We start from the raw sequence: 14,265 nt of genomic DNA, 5'->3' as shown, positions 1-14,265 counted from the left end.
AAAAGAAAAAAAGATTGGGGGATGCAACACGAGGACTTCCCAGGAGGTCACCCATCCTAGTACTACTCTCGCCCAAACTCGCTTAACTTCGGAGTTCTGATGGGATCCGGTGCATGTGAGTTGGTATGATCGCATCCGTTAGTCTACGACTTGTAATTGTATTTAACCATTTCTTTGCCGTTTGCACGAAATTCAAAAATAATTAAATAAAATTAGTACGACTACTCTATTTCTTTTATCTCCCAAGATCGAGGCTCGTCGTATAAGATCGAGGCTCGGTTATATACGACGCGCTTCCCAAAAAACAAAAAACCAAAACAAAAAAAAAAAAAAAAAAAAGATTGGGGGATGCAACACGAGGACTTCCCAGGAGGTCACCCATCCTAGTACTACTCTCGCCCAAACTCGCTTAACTTCGGAGTTCTGATGGGATCCGGTGCATGTGAGTTGGTATGATCGCATCCGTTAGTCTACGACTTGTAATTGTATTTAACCATTTCTTTGCCGTTTGCACGAAATTCAAAAATAATTAAATAAAATTAGTACGACTACTCTATTTCTTTTATCTCCCAAGATCGAGGCTCGTCGTATAAGATCGAGGCTCGGTTATATACGACGCGCTTCCCAAAAAACAAAAAACCAAAACAAAAAAAAAAAAGAAAAAAAGATTGGGGGATGCAACACGAGGACTTCCCAGGAGGTCACCCATCCTAGTACTACTCTCGCCCAAACTCGCTTAACTTCGGAGTTCTGATGGGATCCGGTGCATGTGAGTTGGTATGATCGCATCCGTTAGTCTACGACTTGTAATTGTATTTAACCATTTCTTTGCCGTTTGCACGAAATTCAAAAATAATTAAATAAAATTAGTACGACTACTCTATTTCTTTCATCTCCCAAGATCGAGGCTCGTCGTATAAGATCGAGGCTCGGTTATATACGACGCGCTTCCCAAAAAACAAAAAACCAAAAAAAAAAAAAAAAGAAAAAAAGATTGGGGGATGCAACACGAGGACTTCCCAGGAGGTCACCCATCCTAGTACTACTCTCGCCCAAACTCGCTTAACTTCGGAGTTCTGATGGGATCCGGTGCATGTGAGTTGGTATGATCGCATCCGTTAGTCTACGACTTGTAATTGTATTTAACCATTTCTTTGCCGTTTGCACGAAATTCAAAAATAATTAAATAAAATTAGTACGACTACTCTATTTCTTTCATCTCCCAAGATCGAGGCTCGTCGTATAAGATCGAGGCTCGGTTATATACGACGCGCTTCCCAAAAAACAAAAAACCAAAAAAAAAAAAAAAAGAAAAAAAGATTGGGGGATGCAACACGAGGACTTCCCAGGAGGTCACCCATCCTAGTACTACTCTCGCCCAAACTCGCTTAACTTCGGAGTTCTGATGGGATCCGGTGCATTTGAGTTGGTACGATCGCATCCGTTAGTCTACGACTTGTAATTGTATTTAACCATTTCTTTGCCGTTTGCACGAAATTCAAAAATAATTAAATAAAATTAGTACGACTACTCTATTTCTTTTATCTCCCAAGATCGAGGCTCGTCGTATAAGATCGAGGCTCGGTTATATACGACGCGCTTCCCAAAAAACAAAAAACCAAAACAAAAAAAAAAAAAAAAAAAAAGATTGGGGGATGCAACACGAGGACTTCCCAGGAGGTCACCCATCCTAGTACTACTCTCGCCCAAACTCGCTTAACTTCGGAGTTCTGATGGGATCCGGTGCATGTGAGTTGGTATGATCGCATCCGTTAGTCTACGACTTGTAATTGTATTTAACCATTTCTTTGCCGTTTGCACGAAATTCAAAAATAATTAAATAAAATTAGTACGACTACTCTATTTCTTTTATCTCCCAAGATCGAGGCTCGTCGTATAAGATCGAGGCTCGGTTATATACGACGCGCTTCCCAAAAAACAAAAAACCAAAACAAAAAAAAAAAAAAAAAAAAGATTGGGGGATGCAACACGAGGACTTCCCAGGAGGTCACCCATCCTAGTACTACTCTCGCCCAAACTCGCTTAACTTCGGAGTTCTGATGGGATCCGGTGCATTTGAGTTGGTACGATCGCATCCGTTAGTCTACGACTTGTAATTGTATTTAACCATTTCTTTGCCGTTTGCACGAAATTCAAAAATAATTAAATAAAATTAGTACGACTACTCTATTTCTTTTATCTCCCAAGATCGAGGCTCGTCGTATAAGATCGAGGCTCGGTTATATACGACGCGCTTCCCAAAAAACAAAAAACCAAAAAAAAAAAAAAAAGAAAAAAAGATTGGGGGATGCAACACGAGGACTTCCCAGGAGGTCACCCATCCTAGTACTACTCTCGCCCAAACTCGCTTAACTTCGGAGTTCTGATGGGATCCGGTGCATGTGAGTTGGTATGATCGCATCCGTTAGTCTACGACTTGTAATTGTATTTAACCATTTCTTTGCCGTTTGCACGAAATTCAAAAATAATTAAATAAAATTAGTACGACTACTCTATTTCTTTTATCTCCCAAGATCGAGGCTCGTCGTATAAGATCGAGGCTCGGTTATATACGACGCGCTTCCCAAAAAACAAAAAACCAAAAAAAAAAAAAAAAGAAAAAAAGATTGGGGGATGCAACACGAGGACTTCCCAGGAGGTCACCCATCCTAGTACTACTCTCGCCCAAACTCGCTTAACTTCGGAGTTCTGATGGGATCCGGTGCATGTGAGTTGGTATGATCGCATCCGTTAGTCTACGACTTGTAATTGTATTTAACCATTTCTTTGCCGTTTGCACGAAATTCAAAAATAATTAAATAAAATTAGTACGACTACTCTATTTCTTTCATCTCCCAAGATCGAGGCTCGTCGTATAAGATCGAGGCTCGGTTATATACGACGCGCTTCCCAAAAAACAAAAAACCAAAAAAAAAAAAAAAAGAAAAAAAGATTGGGGGATGCAACACGAGGACTTCCCAGGAGGTCACCCATCCTAGTACTACTCTCGCCCAAACTCGCTTAACTTCGGAGTTCTGATGGGATCCGGTGCATGTGAGTTGGTATGATCGCATCCGTTAGTCTACGACTTGTAATTGTATTTAACCATTTCTTTGCCGTTTGCACGAAATTAAAAAATAATTAAATAAAATTAGTACGACTACTCTATTTCTTTCATCTCCCAAGATCGATGCTCGTCGTATAAGATCGAGGCTCGGTTATATACGACACGCTTCCCAAAAAACAAAAAACCAAAAAAAAAAAAAAAAGAAAAAAAGATTGGGGGATGCAACACGAGGACTTCCCAGGAGGTCACCCATCCTAGTACTACTCTCGCCGAAACTCGCTTAACTTCGGAGTTCTGATGGGATCCGGTGCATGTGAGTTGGTATGATCGCATCCGTTAGTCTACGACTTGTAATTGTATTTAACCATTTCTTTGCCGTTTGCACGAAATTCAAAAATAATTAAATAAAATTAGTACGACTACTCTATTTCTTTTATCTCCCAAGATCGAGGCTCGTCGTATAAGATCGAGGCTCGGTTATATACGACGCGCTTCCCAAAAAACAAAAAACCAAAACAAAAAAAAAAAAAAAAAAAAAGATTGGGGGATGCAACACGAGGACTTCCCATGAGGTCACCCATCCTAGTACTACTCTCGCCCAAACTCGCTTAACTTCGGAGTTCTGATGGGATCCGGTGCATGTGAGTTGGTATGATCGCATCCGTTAGTCTACGACTTGTAATTGTATTTAACCATTTCTTTGCCGTTTGCACGAAATTCAAAAATAATTAAATAAAATTAGTACGACTACTCTATTTCTTTTATCTCCCAAGATCGAGGCTCGTCGTATAAGATCGCGGCTCGGTTATATACGACGCGCTTCCCAAAAAACAAAAAACCAAAACAAAAAAAAAAAAAAAAAAAAAGATTGGGGGATGCAACACGAGGACTTCCCAGGAGGTCACCCATCCTAGTACTACTCTCGCCCAAACTCGCTTAACTTCGGAGTTCTGATGGGATCCGGTGCATGTGAGTTGGTATGATCGCATCCGTTAGTCTACGACTTGTAATTGTATTTAACCATTTCTTTGCCGTTTGCACGAAATTCAAAAATAATTAAATAAAATTAGTACGACTACTCTATTTCTTTTATCTCCCAAGATCGAGGCTCGTCGTATAAGATCGAGGCTCGTCGTATAAGATCGAGGCTCGGTTATATACGACGCGCTTCCCAAAAAACAAAAAACCAAAACAAAAAAAAAAAAAAAAAAAAGATTGGGGGATGCAACACGAGGACTTCCCAGGAGGTCACCCATCCTAGTACTACTCTCGCCCAAACTCGCTTAACTTCGGAGTTCTGATGGGATCCGGTGCATGTGAGTTGGTATGATCGCATCCGTTAGTCTACGACTTGTAATTGTATTTAACCATTTCTTTGCCGTTTGCACGAAATTCAAAAATAATTAAATAAAATTAGTACGACTACTCTATTTCTTTTATCTCCCAAGATCGAGGCTCGTCGTATAAGATCGAGGCTCGGTTATATACGACGCGCTTCCCAAAAAACAAAAAACCAAAACAAAAAAAAAAAAAAAAAAAAGATTGGGGGATGCAACACGAGGACTTCCCAGGAGGTCACCCATCCTAGTACTACTCTCGCCCAAACTCGCTTAACTTTGGAGTTCTGATGGGATCCGGTGCATGTGAGTTGGTATGATCGCATCCGTTAGTCTACGACTTGTAATTGTATTTAACCATTTCTTTGCCGTTTGCACGAAATTCAAAAATAATTAAATAAAATTAGTACGACTACTCTATTTCTTTTATCTCCCAAGATCGAGGCTCGTCGTATAAGATCGAGGCTCGGTTATATACGACGCGCTTCCCAAAAAACAAAAAACCAAAACAAAAAAAAAAAAAAAAAAAAGATTGGGGGATGCAACACGAGGACTTCCCAGGAGGTCACCCATCCTAGTACTACTCTCGCCCAAACTCGCTTAACTTCGGAGTTCTGATGGGATCCGGTGCATGTGAGTTGGTATGATCGCATCCGTTAGTCTACGACTTGTAATTGTATTTAACCATTTCTTTGCCGTTTGCACGAAATTCAAAAATAATTAAATAAAATTAGTACGACTACTCTATTTCTTTTATCTCCCAAGATCGAGGCTCGTCGTATAAGATCGAGGCTCGTCGTATAAGATCGAGGCTCGGTTATATACGACGCGCTTCCCAAAAAACAAAAAACCAAAACAAAAAAAAAAAAAAAAAAAAGATTGGGGGATGCAACACGAGGACTTCCCAGGAGGTCACCCATCCTAGTACTACTCTCGCCCAAACTCGCTTAACTTCGGAGTTCTGATGGGATCCGGTGCACGTGAGTTGGTATGATCGCATCCGTTAGTCTACGACTTGTAATTGTATTTAACCATTTCTTTGCCGTTTGCACGAAATTCAAAAATAATTAAATAAAATTAGTACGACTACTCTATTTCTTTTATCTCCCAAGATCGAGGCTCGTCGTATAAGATCGAGGCTCGGTTATATACGACGCGCTTCCCAAAAAACAAAAAACCAAAACAAAAAAAAAAAAAAAAAAAAGATTGGGGGATGCAACACGAGGACTTCCCAGGAGGTCACCCATCCTAGTACTACTCTCGCCCAAACTCGCTTAACTTCGGAGTTCTGATGGGATCCGGTGCATGTGAGTTGGTATGATCGCATCCGTTAGTCTACGACTTGTAATTGTATTTAACCATTTCTTTGCCGTTTGCACGAAATTCAAAAATAATTAAATAAAATTAGTACGACTACTCTATTTCTTTTATCTCCCAAGATCGAGGCTCGTCGTATAAGATCGAGGCTCGGTTATATACGACGCGCTTCCCAAAAAACAAAAAACCAAAACAAAAAAAAAAAAAAAAAAAAGATTGGGGGATGCAACACGAGGACTTCCCAGGAGGTCACCCATCCTAGTACTACTCTCGCCCAAACTCGCTTAACTTCGGAGTTCTGATGGGATCCGGTGCACGTGAGTTGGTATGATCGCATCCGTTAGTCTACGACTTGTAATTGTATTTAACCATTTCTTTGCCGTTTGCACGAAATTCAAAAATAATTAAATAAAATTAGTACGACTACTCTATTTCTTTTATCTCCCAAGATCGAGGCTCGTCGTATAAGATCGAGGCTCGGTTATATACGACGCGCTTCCCAAAAAACAAAAAACCAAAACAAAAAAAAAAAAAAAAAAAAAGATTGGGGGATGCAACACGAGGACTTCCCAGGAGGTCACCCATCCTAGTACTACTCTCGCCCAAACTCGCTTAACTTCGGAGTTCTGATGGGATCCGGTGCATGTGAGTTGGTATGATCGCATCCGTTAGTCTACGACTTGTAATTGTATTTAACCATTTCTTTGCCGTTTGCACGAAATTCAAAAATAATTAAATAAAATTAGTACGACTACTCTATTTCTTTTATCTCCCAAGATCGAGGCTCGTCGTATAAGATCGAGGCTCGGTTATATACGACGCGCTTCCCAAAAAACAAAAAACCAAAACAAAAAAAAAAAAAAAAAAAAGATTGGGGGATGCAACACGAGGACTTCCCAGGAGGTCACCCATCCTAGTACTACTCTCGCCCAAACTCGCTTAACTTCGGAGTTCTGATGGGATCCGGTGCACGTGAGTTGGTATGATCGCATCCGTTAGTCTACGACTTGTAATTGTATTTAACCATTTCTTTGCCGTTTGCACGAAATTCAAAAATAATTAAATAAAATTAGTACGACTACTCTATTTCTTTTATCTCCCAAGATCGAGGCTCGTCGTATAAGATCGAGGCTCGGTTATATACGACGCGCTTCCCAAAAAACAAAAAACCAAAACAAAAAAAAAAAAAAAAAAAGATTGGGGGATGCAACACGAGGACTTCCCAGGAGGTCACCCATCCTAGTACTACTCTCGCCCAAACTCGCTTAACTTCGGAGTTCTGATGGGATCCGGTGCATGTGAGTTGGTATGATCGCATCCGTTAGTCTACGACTTGTAATTGTATTTAACCATTTCTTTGCCGTTTGCACGAAATTCAAAAATAATTAAATAAAATTAGTACGACTACTCTATTTATTTTATCTCCCAAGATCGAGGCTCGTCGTATAAGATCGAGGCTCGGTTATATACGACGCGCTTCCCAAAAAACAAAAAACCAAAACAAAAAAAAAAAAAAAAAAAAGATTGGGGGATGCAACACGAGGACTTCCCAGGAGGTCACCCATCCTAGTACTACTCTCGCCCAAACTCGCTTAACTTCGGAGTTCTGATGGGATCCGGTGCATGTGAGTTGGTATGATCGCATCCGTTAGTCTGCGACTTGTAATTGTATTTAACCATTTCTTTGCCGTTTGCACGAAATTCAAAAATAATTAAATAAAATTAGTACGACTACTCTATTTCTTTTATCTCCCAAGATCGAGGCTCGTCGTATAAGATCGAGGCTCGGTTATATACGACGCGCTTCCCAAAAAACAAAAAACCAAAACAAAAAAAAAAAAAAAAAAAAGATTGGGGGATGCAACACGAGGACTTCCCAGGAGGTCACCCATCCTAGTACTACTCTCGCCCAAACTCGCTTAACTTCGGAGTTCTGATGGGATCCGGTGCATGTGAGTTGGTATGATCGCATCCGTTAGTCTACGACTTGTAATTGTATTTAACCATTTCTTTGCCGTTTGCACGAAATTCAAAAATAATTAAATAAAATTAGTACGACTACTCTATTTCTTTTATCTCCCAAGATCGAGGCTCGTCGTATAAGATCGAGGCTCGGTTATATACGACGCGCTTCCCAAAAAACAAAAAACCAAAACAAAAAAAAAAAAAAAAAAAAGATTGGGGGATGCAACACGAGGACTTCCCAGGAGGTCACCCATCCTAGTACTACTCTCGCCCAAACTCGCTTAACTTCGGAGTTCTGATGGGATCCGGTGCATGTGAGTTGGTATGATCGCATCCGTTAGTCTACGACTTGTAATTGTATTTAACCATTTCTTTGCCGTTTGCACGAAATTCAAAAATAATTAAATAAAATTAGTACGACTACTCTATTTCTTTTATCTCCCAAGATCGAGGCTCGTCGTATAAGATCGAGGCTCGGTTATATACGACGCGCTTCCCAAAAAACAAAAAACCAAAACAAAAAAAAAAAAAAAAAAAAGATTGGGGGATGCAACACGAGGACTTCCCAGGAGGTCACCCATCCTAGTACTACTCTCGCCCAAACTCGCTTAACTTCGGAGTTCTGATGGGATCCGGTGCACGTGAGTTGGTATGATCGCATCCGTTAGTCTACGACTTGTAATTGTATTTAACCATTTCTTTGCCGTTTGCACGAAATTCAAAAATAATTAAATAAAATTAGTACGACTACTCTATTTCTTTTATCTCCCAAGATCGAGGCTCGTCGTATAAGATCGAGGCTCGGTTATATACGACGCGCTTCCCAAAAAACAAAAAACCAAAACAAAAAAAAAAAAAAAAAAAAGATTGGGGGATGCAACACGAGGACTTCCCAGGAGGTCACCCATCCTAGTACTACTCTCGCCCAAACTCGCTTAACTTCGGAGTTCTGATGGGATCCGGTGCATGTGAGTTGGTATGATCGCATCCGTTAGTCTACGACTTGTAATTGTATTTAACCATTTCTTTGCCGTTTGCACGAAATTCAAAAATAATTAAATAAAATTAGTACGACTACTCTATTTCTTTTATCTCCCAAGATCGAGGCTCGTCGTATAAGATCGAGGCTCGGTTATATACGACGCGCTTCCCAAAAAACAAAAAACCAAAACAAAAAAAAAAAAAAAAAAAAGATTGGGGGATGCAACACGAGGACTTCCCAGGAGGTCACCCATCCTAGTACTACTCTCGCCCGGACTCGCTTAACTTCGGAGTTCTGATGGGATCCGGTGCATGTGAGTTGGTATGATCGCATCCGTTAGTCTACGACTTGTAATTGTATTTAACCATTTCTTTGCCGTTTGCACGAAATTCAAAAATAATTAAATAAAATTAGTACGACTACTCTATTTCTTTTATCTCCCAAGATCGAGGCTCGTCGTATAAGATCGAGGCTCGGTTATATACGACGCGCTTCCCAAAAAACAAAAACCAAAACAAAAAAAAAAAAAAAAAAAAGATTGGGGGATGCAACACGAGGACTTCCCAGGAGGTCACCCATCCTAGTACTACTCTCGCCCAAACTCGCTTAACTTCGGAGTTCTGATGGGATCCGGTGCATGTGAGTTGGTATGATCGCATCCGTTAGTCTACGACTTGTAATTGTATTTAACCATTTCTTTGCCGTTGGCACGAAATTCAAAAATAATTAAATAAAATTAGTACGACTACTCTATTTCTTTTATCTCCCAAGATCGAGGCTCGTCGTATAAGATCGAGGCTCGGTTATATACGACGCGCTTCCCAAAAAACAAAAAACCAAAACAAAAAAAAAAAAAAAAAAAAAGATTGGGGGATGCAACACGAGGACTTCCCAGGAGGTCACCCATCCTAGTACTACTCTCGCCCAAACTCGCTTAACTTCGGAGTTCTGATGGGATCCGGTGCATGTGAGTTGGTATGATCGCATCCGTTAGTCTACGACTTGTAATTGTATTTAACCATTTCTTTGCCGTTTGCACGAAATTCAAAAATAATTAAATAAAATTAGTACGACTACTCTATTTCTTTTATCTCCCAAGATCGAGGCTCGTCGTATAAGATCGAGGCTCGGTTATATACGACGCGCTTCCCAAAAAACAAAAAACCAAAACAAAAAAAAAAAAAAAAAAAAGATTGGGGGATGCAACACGAGGACTTCCCAGGAGGTCACCCATCCTAGTACTACTCTCGCCCAAACTCGCTTAACTTCGGAGTTCTGATGGGATCCGGTGCATGTGAGTTGGTATGATCGCATCCGTTAGTCTACGACTTGTAATTGTATTTAACCATTTCTTTGCCGTTTGCACGAAATTCAAAAATAATTAAATAAAATTAGTACGACTACTCTATTTCTTTTATCTCCCAAGATCGAGGCTCGTCGTATAAGATCGAGGCTCGGTTATATACGACGCGCTTCCCAAAAAACAAAAAACCAAAACAAAAAAAAAAAAAAAAAAAAGATTGGGGGTTGCAACACGAGGACTTCCCAGGAGGTCACCCATCCTAGTACTACTCTCGCCCAAACTCGCTTAACTTCGGAGTTCTGATGGGATCCGGTGCATGTGAGTTGGTATGATCGCATCCGTTAGTCTACGACTTGTAATTGTATTTAACCATTTCTTTGCCGTTTGCACGAAATTCAAAAATAATTAAATAAAATTAGTACGACTACTCTATTTCTTTTATCTCCCAAGATCGAGGCTCGTCGTATAAGATCGAGGCTCGGTTATATACGACGCGCTTCCCAAAAAACAAAAAACCAAAACAAAAAAAAAAAAAAAAAAAGATTGGGGGATGCAACACGAGGACTTCCCAGGAGGTCACCCATCCTAGTACTACTCTCGCCCAAACTCGCTTAACTTCGGAGTTCTGATGGGATCCGGTGCATGTGAGTTGGTATGATCGCATCCGTTAGTCTACGACTTGTAATTGTATTTAACCATTTCTTTGCCGTTTGCACGAAATTCAAAAATAATTAAATAAAATTAGTACGACTACTCTATTTCTTTTATCTCCCAAGATCGAGGCTCGTCGTATAAGATCGAGGCTCGGTTATATACGACGCGCTTCCCAAAAAACAAAAAACCAAAACAAAAAAAAAAAAAAAAAAAAGATTGGGGGATGCAACACGAGGACTTCCCAGGAGGTCACCCATCCTAGTACTACTCTCGCCCAAACTCGCTTAACTTCGGAGTTCTGATGGGATCCGGTGCATGTGAGTTGGTATGATCGCATCCGTTAGTCTACGACTTGTAATTGTATTTAACCATTTCTTTGCCGTTTGCACGAAATTCAAAAATAATTAAATAAAATTAGTACGACTACTCTATTTCTTTTATCTCCCAAGATCGAGGCTCGTCGTATAAGATCGAGGCTCGGTTATATACGACGCGCTTCCCAAAAAACAAAAAACCAAAACAAAAAAAAAAAAAAAAAAAAGATTGGGGGATGCAACACGAGGACTTCCCAGGAGGTCACCCATCCTAGTACTACTCTCGCCCAAACTCGCTTAACTTCGGAGTTCTGATGGGATCCGGTGCATGTGAGTTGGTATGATCGCATCCGTTAGTCTACGACTTGTAATTGTATTTAACCATTTCTTTGCCGTTTGCACGAAATTCAAAAATAATTAAATAAAATTAGTACGACTACTCTATTTCTTTTATCTCCCAAGATCGAGGCTCGTCGTATAAGATCGAGGCTCGGTTATATACGACGCGCTTCCCAAAAAACAAAAAACCAAAACAAAAAAAAAAAAAAAAAAAAGATTGGGGGATGCAACACGAGGACTTCCCAGGAGGTCACCCATCCTAGTACTACTCTCGCCCAAACTCGCTTAACTTCGGAGTTCTGATGGGATCCGGTGCATGTGAGTTGGTATGATCGCATCCGTTAGTCTACGAATTGTAATTGTATTTAACCATTTCTTTGCCGTTTGCACGAAATTCAAAAATAATTAAATAAAATTAGTACGACTACTCTATTTCTTTTATCTCCCAAGATCGAGGCTCGTCGTATAAGGTCGAGGCTCGGTTATATACGACGCGCTTCCCAAAAAACAAAAAACCAAAAAAAAAAAGAAAAAGAAAAAAAGATTGGGGGATGCAACACGAGGACTTCCCAGGAGGTCACCCATCCTAGTACTACTCTCGCCCAAACTCGCTTAACTTCGGAGTTCTGATGGGATCCGGTGCATGTGAGTTGGTATGATCGCATCCGTTTGTCTACGACTTGTAATTGTATTTAACCATTTCTTTGCCGTTTGCACGAAATTCAAAAATAATTAAATAAAATTAGTACGACTACTCTATTTCTTTTATCTCCCAAGATCGAGGCTCGTCGTATAAGATCGAGGCTCGGTTATATACGACGCGCTTCCCAAAAAACAAAAAACCAAAACAAAAAAAAAAAAAAAAAAAAGATTGGGGGATGCAACACGAGGACTTCCCAGGAGGTCACCCATCCTAGTACTACTCTCGCCCAAACTCGCTTAACTTCGGAGTTCTGATGGGATCCGGTGCATGTGAGTTGGTATGATCGCATCCGTTAGTCTACGACTTGTAATTGTATTTAACCATTTCTTTGCCGTTTGCACGAAATTCAAAAATAATTAAATAAAATTAGTACGACTACTCTATTTCTTTTATCTCCCAAGATCGAGGCTCGTCGTATAAGATCGAGGCTCGGTTATATACGACGCGCTTCCCAAAAAACAAAAAACCAAAACAAAAAAAAAAAAAAAAAAAGATTGGGGGATGCAACACGAGGACTTCCCAGGAGGTCACCCATCCTAGTACTACTCTCGCCCAAACTCGCTTAACTTCGGAGTTCTGATGGGATCCGGTGCATGTGAGTTGGTATGATCGCATCCGTTAGTCTACGACTTGTAATTGTATTTAACCATTTCTTTGCCGTTTGCACGAAATTCAAAAATAATTAAATAAAATTAGTACGACTACTCTATTTCTTTTATCTCCCAAGATCGAGGCTCGTCGTATAAGATCGAGGCTCGGTTATATACGACGCGCTTCCCAAAAAACAAAAAACCAAAACAAAAAAAAAAAAAAAAAAAAGATTGGGGGATGCAACACGAGGACTTCCCAGGAGGTCACCCATCCTAGTACTACTCTCGCCCAAACTCGCTTAACTTCGGAGTTCTGATGGGATCCGGTGCATGTGAGTTGGTATGATCGCATCCGTTAGTCTACGACTTGTAATTGTATTTAACCATTTCTTTGCCGTTTGCACGAAATTCAAAAATAATTAAATAAAATTAGTACGACTACTCTATTTCTTTTATCTCCCAAGATCGAGGCTCGTCGTATAAGATCGAGGCTCGGTTATATACGACGCGCTTCCCAAAAAACAAAAAACCAAAACAAAAAAAAAAAAAAAAAAAAGATTGGGGGATGCAACACGAGGACTTCCCAGGAGGTCACCCATCCTAGTACTACTCTCGCCCAAACTCGCTTAACTTCGGAGTTCTGATGGGATCCGGTGCATGTGAGTTGGTATGATCGCATCCGTTAGTCTACGACTTGTAATTGTATTTAACCATTTCTTTGCCGTTTGCACGAAATTCAAAAATAATTAAATAAAATTAGTACGACTACTCTATTTCTTTTATCTCCCAAGATCGAGGCTCGTCGTATAAGATCGAGGCTCGGTTATATACGACGCGCTTCCCAAAAAACAAAAAACCAAAACAAAAAAAAAAAAAAAAAAAGATTGGGGGATGCAACACGAGGACTTCCCAGGAGGTCACCCATCCTAGTACTACTCTCGCCCAAACTCGCTTAACTTCGGAGTTCTGATGGGATCCGGTGCATGTGAGTTGGTATGATCGCATCCGTTAGTCTACGACTTGTAATTGTATTTAACCATTTCTTTGCCGTTTGCACGAAATTCAAAAATAATTAAATAAAATTAGTACGACTACTCTATTTCTTTTATCTCCCAAGATCGAGGCTCGTCGTATAAGATCGAGGCTCGGTTATATACGACGCGCTTCCCAAAAAACAAAAAACCAAAACAAAAAAAAAAAAAAAAAAAAGATTGGGGGATGCAACACGAGGACTTCCCAGGAGGTCACCCATCCTAGTACTACTCTCGCCCAAACTCGCTTAACTTCGGAGTTCTGATGGGATCCGGTGCATGTGAGTTGGTATGATCGCATCCGTTAGTCTACGACTTGTAATTGTATTTAACCATTTCTTTGCCGTTTGCACGAAATTCAAAAATAATTAAATAAAATTAGTACGACTACTCTATTTCTTTTATCTCCCAAGATCGAGGCTCGTCGTATAAGATCGAGGCTCGGTTATATACGACGCGCTTCCCAAAAAACAAAAAACCAAAACAAAAAAAAAAAAAAAAAAAGATTGGGGGATGCAACACGAGGACTTCCCAGGAGGTCACCCATCCTAGTACTACTCTCGCCCAAACTCGCTTAACTTCGGAGTTCTGATGGGATCCGGTGCATGTGAGTTGGTATGATCGCATCCGTTAGTCTACGACTTGTAATTGTATTTAACCATT

The 14,265-nt window shown here is 40.2% G+C and overlaps 44 non-coding genes across 44 annotated transcripts; all 44 read right to left on the bottom strand.

Annotated features, from left to right (window-relative positions):
- Window positions 1–18: 18 nt before the first annotated feature.
- LOC148694801 (5S ribosomal RNA) lies at window positions 19–137 on the bottom strand. Its single transcript, XR_015965856.1, has one exon. It is a non-coding gene; the product is annotated as a 5S ribosomal RNA (ribosomal RNA).
- A 208-nt stretch (window positions 138–345) lies between these two features.
- LOC148694800 (5S ribosomal RNA) lies at window positions 346–464 on the bottom strand. The gene has a single exon (XR_015965855.1). It is a non-coding gene; the product is annotated as a 5S ribosomal RNA (ribosomal RNA).
- A 208-nt stretch (window positions 465–672) lies between these two features.
- Window positions 673–791, bottom strand: LOC148694799 (5S ribosomal RNA). Its single transcript, XR_015965854.1, has one exon. It is a non-coding gene; the product is annotated as a 5S ribosomal RNA (ribosomal RNA).
- A 207-nt stretch (window positions 792–998) lies between these two features.
- On the bottom strand, window positions 999–1,117 carry LOC148694798 (5S ribosomal RNA). Its single transcript, XR_015965852.1, has one exon. It is a non-coding gene; the product is annotated as a 5S ribosomal RNA (ribosomal RNA).
- Window positions 1,118–1,324: 207 nt separating this feature from the next.
- LOC148694797 (5S ribosomal RNA) lies at window positions 1,325–1,443 on the bottom strand. The gene has a single exon (XR_015965996.1). It is a non-coding gene; the product is annotated as a 5S ribosomal RNA (ribosomal RNA).
- Window positions 1,444–1,652: 209 nt separating this feature from the next.
- Window positions 1,653–1,771, bottom strand: LOC148694796 (5S ribosomal RNA). Its single transcript, XR_015965851.1, has one exon. It is a non-coding gene; the product is annotated as a 5S ribosomal RNA (ribosomal RNA).
- A 208-nt stretch (window positions 1,772–1,979) lies between these two features.
- LOC148694795 (5S ribosomal RNA) lies at window positions 1,980–2,098 on the bottom strand. Its single transcript, XR_015965995.1, has one exon. It is a non-coding gene; the product is annotated as a 5S ribosomal RNA (ribosomal RNA).
- A 207-nt stretch (window positions 2,099–2,305) lies between these two features.
- Window positions 2,306–2,424, bottom strand: LOC148694794 (5S ribosomal RNA). Its single transcript, XR_015965850.1, has one exon. It is a non-coding gene; the product is annotated as a 5S ribosomal RNA (ribosomal RNA).
- A 207-nt stretch (window positions 2,425–2,631) lies between these two features.
- Window positions 2,632–2,750, bottom strand: LOC148694793 (5S ribosomal RNA). The gene has a single exon (XR_015965849.1). It is a non-coding gene; the product is annotated as a 5S ribosomal RNA (ribosomal RNA).
- A 207-nt stretch (window positions 2,751–2,957) lies between these two features.
- LOC148694792 (5S ribosomal RNA) lies at window positions 2,958–3,076 on the bottom strand. Its single transcript, XR_015965848.1, has one exon. It is a non-coding gene; the product is annotated as a 5S ribosomal RNA (ribosomal RNA).
- Window positions 3,077–3,283: 207 nt separating this feature from the next.
- Window positions 3,284–3,402, bottom strand: LOC148694791 (5S ribosomal RNA). Its single transcript, XR_015966076.1, has one exon. It is a non-coding gene; the product is annotated as a 5S ribosomal RNA (ribosomal RNA).
- A 209-nt stretch (window positions 3,403–3,611) lies between these two features.
- LOC148694790 (5S ribosomal RNA) lies at window positions 3,612–3,730 on the bottom strand. The gene has a single exon (XR_015965964.1). It is a non-coding gene; the product is annotated as a 5S ribosomal RNA (ribosomal RNA).
- Window positions 3,731–3,939: 209 nt separating this feature from the next.
- LOC148694789 (5S ribosomal RNA) lies at window positions 3,940–4,058 on the bottom strand. The gene has a single exon (XR_015965847.1). It is a non-coding gene; the product is annotated as a 5S ribosomal RNA (ribosomal RNA).
- A 228-nt stretch (window positions 4,059–4,286) lies between these two features.
- On the bottom strand, window positions 4,287–4,405 carry LOC148694788 (5S ribosomal RNA). The gene has a single exon (XR_015965846.1). It is a non-coding gene; the product is annotated as a 5S ribosomal RNA (ribosomal RNA).
- A 208-nt stretch (window positions 4,406–4,613) lies between these two features.
- LOC148694787 (5S ribosomal RNA) lies at window positions 4,614–4,732 on the bottom strand. The gene has a single exon (XR_015966048.1). It is a non-coding gene; the product is annotated as a 5S ribosomal RNA (ribosomal RNA).
- A 208-nt stretch (window positions 4,733–4,940) lies between these two features.
- LOC148694786 (5S ribosomal RNA) lies at window positions 4,941–5,059 on the bottom strand. Its single transcript, XR_015965845.1, has one exon. It is a non-coding gene; the product is annotated as a 5S ribosomal RNA (ribosomal RNA).
- Window positions 5,060–5,287: 228 nt separating this feature from the next.
- LOC148694785 (5S ribosomal RNA) lies at window positions 5,288–5,406 on the bottom strand. Its single transcript, XR_015966004.1, has one exon. It is a non-coding gene; the product is annotated as a 5S ribosomal RNA (ribosomal RNA).
- A 208-nt stretch (window positions 5,407–5,614) lies between these two features.
- Window positions 5,615–5,733, bottom strand: LOC148694784 (5S ribosomal RNA). The gene has a single exon (XR_015965844.1). It is a non-coding gene; the product is annotated as a 5S ribosomal RNA (ribosomal RNA).
- A 208-nt stretch (window positions 5,734–5,941) lies between these two features.
- LOC148694783 (5S ribosomal RNA) lies at window positions 5,942–6,060 on the bottom strand. Its single transcript, XR_015966003.1, has one exon. It is a non-coding gene; the product is annotated as a 5S ribosomal RNA (ribosomal RNA).
- A 209-nt stretch (window positions 6,061–6,269) lies between these two features.
- On the bottom strand, window positions 6,270–6,388 carry LOC148694782 (5S ribosomal RNA). The gene has a single exon (XR_015965843.1). It is a non-coding gene; the product is annotated as a 5S ribosomal RNA (ribosomal RNA).
- Window positions 6,389–6,596: 208 nt separating this feature from the next.
- LOC148694781 (5S ribosomal RNA) lies at window positions 6,597–6,715 on the bottom strand. Its single transcript, XR_015966002.1, has one exon. It is a non-coding gene; the product is annotated as a 5S ribosomal RNA (ribosomal RNA).
- A 207-nt stretch (window positions 6,716–6,922) lies between these two features.
- On the bottom strand, window positions 6,923–7,041 carry LOC148694780 (5S ribosomal RNA). Its single transcript, XR_015965841.1, has one exon. It is a non-coding gene; the product is annotated as a 5S ribosomal RNA (ribosomal RNA).
- A 208-nt stretch (window positions 7,042–7,249) lies between these two features.
- Window positions 7,250–7,368, bottom strand: LOC148694779 (5S ribosomal RNA). Its single transcript, XR_015965840.1, has one exon. It is a non-coding gene; the product is annotated as a 5S ribosomal RNA (ribosomal RNA).
- Window positions 7,369–7,576: 208 nt separating this feature from the next.
- On the bottom strand, window positions 7,577–7,695 carry LOC148694778 (5S ribosomal RNA). The gene has a single exon (XR_015965839.1). It is a non-coding gene; the product is annotated as a 5S ribosomal RNA (ribosomal RNA).
- A 208-nt stretch (window positions 7,696–7,903) lies between these two features.
- Window positions 7,904–8,022, bottom strand: LOC148694777 (5S ribosomal RNA). The gene has a single exon (XR_015965838.1). It is a non-coding gene; the product is annotated as a 5S ribosomal RNA (ribosomal RNA).
- Window positions 8,023–8,230: 208 nt separating this feature from the next.
- LOC148694776 (5S ribosomal RNA) lies at window positions 8,231–8,349 on the bottom strand. Its single transcript, XR_015966001.1, has one exon. It is a non-coding gene; the product is annotated as a 5S ribosomal RNA (ribosomal RNA).
- Window positions 8,350–8,557: 208 nt separating this feature from the next.
- LOC148694775 (5S ribosomal RNA) lies at window positions 8,558–8,676 on the bottom strand. The gene has a single exon (XR_015965837.1). It is a non-coding gene; the product is annotated as a 5S ribosomal RNA (ribosomal RNA).
- A 208-nt stretch (window positions 8,677–8,884) lies between these two features.
- Window positions 8,885–9,003, bottom strand: LOC148694774 (5S ribosomal RNA). The gene has a single exon (XR_015965992.1). It is a non-coding gene; the product is annotated as a 5S ribosomal RNA (ribosomal RNA).
- Window positions 9,004–9,210: 207 nt separating this feature from the next.
- LOC148694773 (5S ribosomal RNA) lies at window positions 9,211–9,329 on the bottom strand. The gene has a single exon (XR_015965836.1). It is a non-coding gene; the product is annotated as a 5S ribosomal RNA (ribosomal RNA).
- Window positions 9,330–9,538: 209 nt separating this feature from the next.
- Window positions 9,539–9,657, bottom strand: LOC148694772 (5S ribosomal RNA). Its single transcript, XR_015965835.1, has one exon. It is a non-coding gene; the product is annotated as a 5S ribosomal RNA (ribosomal RNA).
- Window positions 9,658–9,865: 208 nt separating this feature from the next.
- Window positions 9,866–9,984, bottom strand: LOC148694771 (5S ribosomal RNA). The gene has a single exon (XR_015965834.1). It is a non-coding gene; the product is annotated as a 5S ribosomal RNA (ribosomal RNA).
- A 208-nt stretch (window positions 9,985–10,192) lies between these two features.
- Window positions 10,193–10,311, bottom strand: LOC148694770 (5S ribosomal RNA). The gene has a single exon (XR_015966024.1). It is a non-coding gene; the product is annotated as a 5S ribosomal RNA (ribosomal RNA).
- Window positions 10,312–10,518: 207 nt separating this feature from the next.
- Window positions 10,519–10,637, bottom strand: LOC148694769 (5S ribosomal RNA). The gene has a single exon (XR_015965832.1). It is a non-coding gene; the product is annotated as a 5S ribosomal RNA (ribosomal RNA).
- Window positions 10,638–10,845: 208 nt separating this feature from the next.
- On the bottom strand, window positions 10,846–10,964 carry LOC148694768 (5S ribosomal RNA). The gene has a single exon (XR_015965831.1). It is a non-coding gene; the product is annotated as a 5S ribosomal RNA (ribosomal RNA).
- A 208-nt stretch (window positions 10,965–11,172) lies between these two features.
- LOC148694767 (5S ribosomal RNA) lies at window positions 11,173–11,291 on the bottom strand. The gene has a single exon (XR_015965830.1). It is a non-coding gene; the product is annotated as a 5S ribosomal RNA (ribosomal RNA).
- A 208-nt stretch (window positions 11,292–11,499) lies between these two features.
- On the bottom strand, window positions 11,500–11,618 carry LOC148694766 (5S ribosomal RNA). Its single transcript, XR_015965829.1, has one exon. It is a non-coding gene; the product is annotated as a 5S ribosomal RNA (ribosomal RNA).
- A 208-nt stretch (window positions 11,619–11,826) lies between these two features.
- LOC148694765 (5S ribosomal RNA) lies at window positions 11,827–11,945 on the bottom strand. The gene has a single exon (XR_015965828.1). It is a non-coding gene; the product is annotated as a 5S ribosomal RNA (ribosomal RNA).
- Window positions 11,946–12,153: 208 nt separating this feature from the next.
- Window positions 12,154–12,272, bottom strand: LOC148694764 (5S ribosomal RNA). Its single transcript, XR_015965827.1, has one exon. It is a non-coding gene; the product is annotated as a 5S ribosomal RNA (ribosomal RNA).
- A 207-nt stretch (window positions 12,273–12,479) lies between these two features.
- Window positions 12,480–12,598, bottom strand: LOC148694763 (5S ribosomal RNA). The gene has a single exon (XR_015965826.1). It is a non-coding gene; the product is annotated as a 5S ribosomal RNA (ribosomal RNA).
- A 208-nt stretch (window positions 12,599–12,806) lies between these two features.
- On the bottom strand, window positions 12,807–12,925 carry LOC148694762 (5S ribosomal RNA). Its single transcript, XR_015965825.1, has one exon. It is a non-coding gene; the product is annotated as a 5S ribosomal RNA (ribosomal RNA).
- Window positions 12,926–13,133: 208 nt separating this feature from the next.
- Window positions 13,134–13,252, bottom strand: LOC148694761 (5S ribosomal RNA). Its single transcript, XR_015965824.1, has one exon. It is a non-coding gene; the product is annotated as a 5S ribosomal RNA (ribosomal RNA).
- Window positions 13,253–13,459: 207 nt separating this feature from the next.
- Window positions 13,460–13,578, bottom strand: LOC148694760 (5S ribosomal RNA). The gene has a single exon (XR_015965823.1). It is a non-coding gene; the product is annotated as a 5S ribosomal RNA (ribosomal RNA).
- A 208-nt stretch (window positions 13,579–13,786) lies between these two features.
- LOC148694759 (5S ribosomal RNA) lies at window positions 13,787–13,905 on the bottom strand. The gene has a single exon (XR_015965822.1). It is a non-coding gene; the product is annotated as a 5S ribosomal RNA (ribosomal RNA).
- A 207-nt stretch (window positions 13,906–14,112) lies between these two features.
- On the bottom strand, window positions 14,113–14,231 carry LOC148694758 (5S ribosomal RNA). Its single transcript, XR_015965821.1, has one exon. It is a non-coding gene; the product is annotated as a 5S ribosomal RNA (ribosomal RNA).
- Window positions 14,232–14,265: the final 34 nt, after the last annotated feature.

This window comes from Pyrus communis, chromosome 8 (genome assembly GCF_041283825.1).
Source record: "Pyrus communis isolate YQ-2024b chromosome 8, ASM4128382v1, whole genome shotgun sequence".
Taxonomy (NCBI): domain Eukaryota; kingdom Viridiplantae; phylum Streptophyta; class Magnoliopsida; order Rosales; family Rosaceae; genus Pyrus; species Pyrus communis.
This window is presented reverse-complemented; position numbering and strand designations above follow the sequence as displayed.